At 34.2% G+C, this 7,999-nt stretch overlaps 1 protein-coding gene across 9 annotated transcripts in view; it reads right to left on the minus strand.

The window, feature by feature from the left end:
* LOC107468885 (uncharacterized) overlaps positions 1–2,398 on the minus strand; it is a 5,686-nt gene extending 3,288 nt beyond the window's left edge. For 2 of the 9 annotated variants that reach the window (XM_052255334.1, XM_052255336.1), the window contains exons 1-3: positions 2,073–2,398; positions 1,094–1,578; positions 340–438 (exon numbers count right to left, since the gene is read on the minus strand). The gene's annotated coding sequence lies outside the window, so the exon portion shown is untranslated. The remainder of the gene's footprint in view (positions 1–339; positions 439–1,093; positions 1,579–2,072) is intronic. The other 7 variants (XM_052255335.1, XM_052255337.1, XM_052255341.1 and 4 more) reach the window with 5 other exon arrangements.
* Between the last annotated feature and the right edge of the window lie 5,601 nt (positions 2,399–7,999).

Consider the following 7,999-nt stretch of genomic DNA (forward strand, 5'->3'; position numbering starts at 1 on the left):
AATCGGTCTAACTGTGGTTCAAACGAAAAAACCGTTCCATGATAAAAATAATAAATAAATTATAAATAAACATCATAAAATATCTTTCAAATTTAAAACCCTACGCAAACTATCACCAACCAAATGTAATTAATCATCAAAATATGCAAAATTAACAAGGTTATGGCAACCAAAATAGGCCCTGCTTTTTGTCTGAATTGTACAAGATATGATTAACAAGGTTAAATATTGAAGTTAGTTAATCAGACCAAAAAAGAACATTTTCCAGTTGTCTCACTGAGTCCAGCCAAATGGAACAAACATCACTGTGTACTATCGTAATTCTAGATCATATCTTACTTTCCCATCAGGCAGTGAAACAACAGACTCAGTTCAAGAAGATGTTATTATCTTCACCAGCTCCCAATTCCCATTTGAAAGTTGAAGCCAACACTGAACCTTTTGAAATAACGAACTTCAGAAGTAAGGGAAATAAATAGAAAATTCTAAACTATCCATGTCTTACTAATAATGAGAACAGAAAAACTCAATCTCTTGAACTGAATAATTACATCAGTTATCCAACTAAATAATTGCATCACAGTTATCATAAACTGATTTCAAATCCCATAAGCAGAGTGAAATTAAAAACATGAAGCATATAATAAATCAAAAGATCACTAATTGCAAATTTTTTAATAAGAACGGAAGTTAAGAACAATGAAAAATGAAGAAAGATTAACATTTTTCAACCCAATTTTAACAAAGCTCATCACAATGATTAATAACAACAAAAAACACTGAAGGAACAGTGAATCAGTAACATAGGCAGTCCAAATTTAAAATTTAAAAGTTATCAATTTAAAATCTATCATCAAATACAATCAGTGAGCAAAGCCAATCAACCAAGCACTGACTGAGCATTCTGTTCTGATTCTGTGACTGGGATGCAACAAATTCAAGTTACAGCAACAAATTTAACAAATCTTAGTAAAGTCCCGATTTACAGCAACAAGACAAATTTATTGATTAGCAATTCAGCAACATGCAAAAATACAGGGAGAAGGAAAATCTGAAAAAGAGAGAACAGGGAAGCGATGGTGCAGGGACTCACCAATGGTCGACGGCGAGTCGGCGACCACCCCACCGAAGGAGACGAAGCAAGAGACAACCCCACGAGTTGCTTCTGCCGCTGGCGACGAGACAGACGAACCACGAGATGCCAGTGACTGAGACGAGATTCGAGTGACACTGGGAGGCAGAATCTAGCAGAGACAACCACGGACGACGAGCAGCAACCAACACGCACAGCTCGAGCACTCACTCGCGGAGGGAGGCGCGAGCAGCCGAGCACATATGAGAGAGGCGAGATGCGAGCACACGAGCGGAGGATCCGGCGAGAGGCCTGAGGGCCGAAGACGGGAGTTCTTGAGTGCGACGGACGGCAGCAGCACTCTCTCACTCCGACAGACGGCGACAACGATTGGTTGAGGCTGCTAGGGTTTGCTTTCTTTGGTGGAGGCTAGGGCATTTACTGAAGTAAGGAGCTGGAGAAGGGGTGATAACGCGTGCAATACTGCAATCCCTTTCTGTTTTTCCCTTTCAAGAAAGGAAACGACATCGTTTTAGATTGGGCGGTTTTAGACACTGGACCGGACCTTTTTTTGCGATTCCCGGTTAAACCGGTTCGACCAGCTGGTCCGATCCGGTTTTCAAAACATTTTCAAAACAGATCATGTCACTTTGCTTATGCAGTTATCCAAGAGATCGATGAAATATTCATTATGTTCACAACCACAATTCAAAGTTTCAAACGCATAACAAATCAAGAATTAAGAACAACGGCCAAGAAAATCAGAATTAAAAATCAAGAATCAGAACCAAAAAAATCAATAACAAATTAGAAATGTCCCAGCCAACAACCAATAATAAATTATAAATTATAAATCAGAACACAAAAATTAGAATAACAGCCATAAATCAGAATCCGAACACAAAAATTAGAAATTTAGAATTAACAAGACAAAATCAAAATAAAAAAATAAGGTCAGATCAAAAAGAAATCAAAACCAACAAATAATTAGAAGAATTACCTGAGACTCGAGACTAGAGCAGGATGAAAAAACCGAACAGACACGACGGTGAGACACCAAGCTAGAAACGGAGGGACGACGGATAGAGGTTGGATGGAGACGAACGGGGGACAACGGCGACGACAAAACCGAAGAGCAGAGGAAGTGTGTGGCTGCTAACTATGATGCTGAACGGCGATGCGACTGTGAAGGTGTCCGTCGCCGGCGTATAGTGGAGAGTTTTGAGGTTACGGGCGTGAGCGTGGGTGAGTGCGGCCCTCTGGAGAGTGGAGAGAGTGTGTGGTGTGATGCGAGTGTTTTAGTTTGAGGTTAGGTTTCCGTGAAACTAAAGACTTAAAATTAGATCATACTTTTACATGCCAATGTGTTATAATAGAATGTCAATTAATTTTTCACACAAAAGCTTGTTTTTGGTAAACCGGAGTTCAAATCCAGAATCATGTTCGCGTTTAGAGGAAAAAAAAATTAGACAAACAAGCGTCCAAAAAAATTGAACGTATTTTTTTGTGCTTCCAACGTGTTTGTCAAACAGACTCATAATTTCTTCATATAATTTCTTCATATTTACTTAAGAAACTGTGAATTCGAATCTTTTTATTTATACTAAAATAAATACATAAAAAAGAGATTTGTACAAACTAATTCTTTATTCATAAATATCAACAAAAATAATGTTACAATCTAAAAATTCAATGTTTTGAAAGGAGTAAAAAAAAAAAAAACAGATCTATAGGACACTACTTCAAAATAATTATAAACTAAAACGAAAGAAAATTGATTCAACAAATTAATAATAGTATCAGTTTATCTCCCATGCATAAGCATCTTCACTCTCGTCCCAACAATCATCATGTGCTGGCATCTCATTCTCTCCAAGATTCTCTCCAAGAGATTCACAATCATCACCTTCATCGACAACAATAGATGTGGTGACTCGAAGCTTCACATCAAATGGCCAAATTCCTGCGTAGCGGTCACATCTAGACATTTTCATAATCTCCCTGGCAAATTTGCATATGGAAGGCATAATTTCATCTAATAGCTCAGTTGATAAGAACATTGAAGTGAAGGTTTCTTGCAAGTATTTGAATTTCTCTTTGTCATCATCAGTGGTGGGTTGCAAATAACTAGGAATTCTATACCAAGGAACCGAAAAGATTTGGTTGACAGTAGTAGAAGTAAAAGAAGAGAATTCATCATCAATATGTGATTTAGAAGTTGATTTCTTGGTAAATTTTTTATGTTGGATCATTTGATTGGTACAACAAAAGTTTATATGGAAGCAATTATAAAATGAATTTTCTTCGGTTATAGGCCATAAAGATGGTTTTTCAGAACATGTGAGTTCTATTGAATAGGAGGTAGCCATGAAAGCTTACTATTAATTAATAAACTAAGTTGACAATGAAGAAAAATTGCAGTTTTAGGATCTTTTATTTTTACTCTAATGTTATGGTTATATATATAATGATTTCATACAACAAAATCATAAATGTTTATCTTATATTATCTTATCTTATTAGATTGTTTTAGATTTAAAATCTTATTTATTAAGTCAAATATGATAAGATTTAAGAATCTAGGATTTAGAGGGACAAATTAAAAAAAAAAAACAAAAAAACAAAAAACAAATTAGATACATAATCTTAAATTTGCATTATTATAGATATGATTTCAAATTTTCAATTCTTCCACAACCTCTCAAGAAAGCAGTAGCAGCACCGCTCCTACCCTACTCAGCGACCTCTCTATACACACCCTCCCATCCCTTTCCTTCTCTTCAGAAACAAATATCTCAAAACCTTAACTTCTCAGTCTCCCACCATTGCCAAACCACCTTCACACTGCAGCCTCAACACCGGAAGCACCGACGGCCGCCGAACACACGGAACGCCACGTGACGGCAGAGACGACATTCAACAACACTGATGTTGTGGCAGTGGATGAAGAGACCTGGTTCAGCTTCGACGACGGCAGTTAGACGGCCGCGGTGTCACGGCATGAGGAAGAAAACCTCGATAGAGGCTATAAATTAAATTATTTTACAATTTAAAAAAATACTACAATAATTTATAATTTAAAAAAATATCATTATTAATCTAATACTAAAAATAAAAATATGCCTTTTTCTTTAGATTAGGATTTTTTGTTATAAAAAAATTGACTTAAAAATAATTTAAAAAAATGAATTAAAAATTTTTAATTACTTCATTATTGGAATATAGAAGATGAATATAGAACTAACATTTTTTTGTGACTATAGAACTAACATCTTGACAAAAAAAAAGTTTTTTCACATTTTGAGTACACGTTGTTAAAGATGAATGATTCAATAATCACGAGATTTTTTACCAACATTTGTGAAATTCTTAAGAAACGGACAAATGTTTCTTATGTACACAATCTTAACGGTGTTTATTGGGTTAAGTCATTTAAAAAAAATTATCTCTCTTTTATTTTGAAATTATTTGGATTTTCGAATTGACCCCAAACAATTGTTATGTATATTAAAAACTTTCAATTTCTGATTCTTGAAACATAATTTTGACTTCATATACAATCTTTAATTAATATGTTCATAGTCCGTAATAAGTCAAGTGAAAGGTTTTATTATTAATATTTAATTGAATATCTTTAATAATTTATTATTAAAATTTTTTAAAAATTATTTTCAGTAAAATTAAAGATATACCAACTTAAATATCTAAAATTAAATTGCACTTTTACATTCTAAAAATTAAATAGTTAACTAACTAAATATATAGTCATTGTACTTAAACGTTAATTAAATAAATAGCTTACTAAATATTGCTTGCAATAATTACATTTAGTTTTTAATTCTCGTTAAACCCGTTTGATTCTGCCTGAACTAATATTTGCATTAAAAAATATTAGAGTATATACCAATTTTGGTTCTCAAAGAATTTTAGACTGAACACTTTAGTCTCCAATTAAAATTAATTACTCGATTGGTCCCTAACAATTAATTCCGTTAGTCACTTAAGTCCTTTACTCCGTTAACTCTAATGGAGGACAAAATAGTCCCTGACAACTTTAACAGGAGACAAAATGGTTTCTGATCTTCTTTGTTCGTAGACGACACTGTTCTCTCCCAATTTCCATTATATCTCGCATAACACTAGCAGTCTAACACTATAACTTCAAACTACACAATGCACACTCTATAAATGTAATGTTCACAAGAAAAAAAATCCTCAATTTGTTCTCAACCAATTCATACTCAGGAAACTAATGCCTATATCTCTCAACTAGTTATCGTCTTCGATGGATCCCCTGAATCTAGACAGCAAGTCTGGTTTGTTAAGACCTGTCGTCGTCGTTGCCATCTCCCTCCTCCTCTGTCCTATCATCTCCATGACCACATTGTCCACCACTCTGATCGCTTCCTTTAGCTTCTTCTCCGAACCAATGTTTAGGAATCACTTCAGTTTTCATATGAGTGGCAACGGTGACATTGCTCGTTGTACTGATAGCTTGGATGGAAGGTCGAAACTATCTGCCAACTTGGACTCTGGAAAAGAAGGAATGAAGCACTCGATATCTATTTCAAATGAGAATTTGCATATGATGTCGAAGGAGAATCTTCTCATGATGTTCTAATATCCAACAATCTATATTGCTTGTTAGAGAGTGGAGAAAGGCGTGCCCTTGGAGTAGTTGTGGAACTTGGTCTTGAGGATGTCGTGGACGTGTTGGGGTTGGAGGTGATGTTATCGAAAACGTGGAAGTGGATGCTTTTGGTGGGTGAAGTGCAGAGGAGGTGGATGTACCAGTCACAAAGATTTAGGAAGTGTGTGGTCCATGACATATTGAAGTAGGTGCAACACGTGTGACAATTACACTATGGCTTAATCTTGGAGTTAAAGAGGAGGAAGGAAAAAATGAAAAAAGAAGACTGTGAAGGTAAAGAAGGAGAGTATGAATATTAGAGTTATGCAAGATATAATAAAAATTGGGGAAGAACAGTATCGTTTTCAAATAAAGGGGTCATGGATCATTTTGTCCCTTATTAGAGTTGTCAAGGTCTATTTTGTCCTCCGTTAAAGTTAATGGAGTAAAGGACCTAAGTGACTGACGGAATTAATTGTTAGAGACTAATCGAGTAATTAATTTTAGTTGGGAATTAAAGTGTCCAGTATAAAATTCTTTGAGGATCAAAATGGATATATATTCAAAAAATTATATCCAACACCTTAAAAGGCAAAAAAGATGCTGTGTAACGAAGGCTGTTTATACTTTATACTAAAATACTAAAATGAATACGTAAAAAAGTAATGCAGTATATGGAATTAAGAGATTACCAGCAAAAAATTAAACAAAACCATATTAATTTATATTATTAATTAATTAATTTTAAATTTTTTAAATTCAAAATTTGAAAAAATTAAAATTGATTAAGTAAACCTAATTAAAACCTATAAAAACCTTTATCTTCTCTCTCACATTAACCTACTCACCTCTAACAATCACACACACAGACTCCTCTCTCTCACCGTTAGGCCCTCTCAGCCACCCCACCGCAACTCACTCATCTTCTATCACCGACATCTGACTCGTCGGATTCACCACCGTCGACAAGAACAATTCAATTTCTTTTTTCTCATTACACACTTCCCATTCTAATTCAATTTGTTAACAGGATCTTGATCCAAGAACAACTGCTAGAATATTTATTAATGCAAGATGCATCGGGGAGAAGAAGATCAATGGGGATGACTGTTTCATTCTCAAGCTTTGTGTCACAGCTCAAAATGAGCCATGACTGGCGCTCAGGAAAAAGAGTTCCTTAGCAAGCCTAACAGATTCGAATATAAGATAAATAAAAAGGTTACAAATAATTTTTGATAAATTTACACTTTCTAGAATGAATAATTACATAATTTAACAAAAATAAAATAAATAAATATAGATGGATCCTTCCTGTGACATATAGAGCAAATGATGTCTAAGAACTCAACAAGGAATAGAACCCATTGCAGATCATTACTCTTGACTAGAAAGGCTCACATAATCAAATACTTATTCTTGAAAAATATTTTTTTAAAAAGGGGTGAGTTTTGCAACTCAGTGACTAGACAGTACATCTATAATTCACATGAGACCATCTAAACATTATTATGAAAATACTTTTAGTTAGAAAATAATAATTTATATGAAAAAGTGAATCAATAAGGGAGTTCTCATACAGAAATTAAATCAAATAGTCCACACTTGGGGCGGCTCCACCTCTAAGGGTAGCCCTTTCCTCTAGTGTGTCCGTACGGAATAACAGATCCAACGTGTGACCTACACGTTAGGCTAGCAACGCCTCTGCTAGCTGAGGTCTGAGCCAGATGCATCTAGGTTAACGTCATAACCGTCGTTAACTACGATTTTCTAATACGAGCCTCCCAAACCAATTCAAAACATATAATTTCAAATACAACCAATCTTTGATCTTTCAAATATATACAGTATCAAATCAAATTAAATAATACTTTCTTATCACAAATCCTTTTCAATCATATGAAATGTCAAATATACTTTACAAATTCATAGTATATGAGTGAGTATTCACAATACTTTAATGTTTCAAAAGCACGTATTCAATAAAATCAAATATTCTAAAATAATACAAAACTTCATCAAACATGTATATAGTCTCATGTGCAGATTAAAAATTCGAATTTCACAAAAATAATATTTAGTTCTAATAAATCCATTATTAAATCAAGTTTAAATCCTTTGTTAATAACTTGTAAGTATAGTCATAAATTCAAGCAGCATATATCAAAATAATTATAGATGTAAAACCAAATAATTATAAATGTAAAACCTACTCACAACTTAGTCTCAAGGGACTGAAGATACCAAACCCGGGGTACCAAACTAAAGGGTACGAAAGAGCGAAAAATTTGGACGGAGGT

Source organism: Arachis duranensis, chromosome 10 (genome assembly GCF_000817695.3).
Source record: "Arachis duranensis cultivar V14167 chromosome 10, aradu.V14167.gnm2.J7QH, whole genome shotgun sequence".
Lineage (NCBI taxonomy): Eukaryota > Viridiplantae > Streptophyta > Magnoliopsida > Fabales > Fabaceae > Arachis > Arachis duranensis.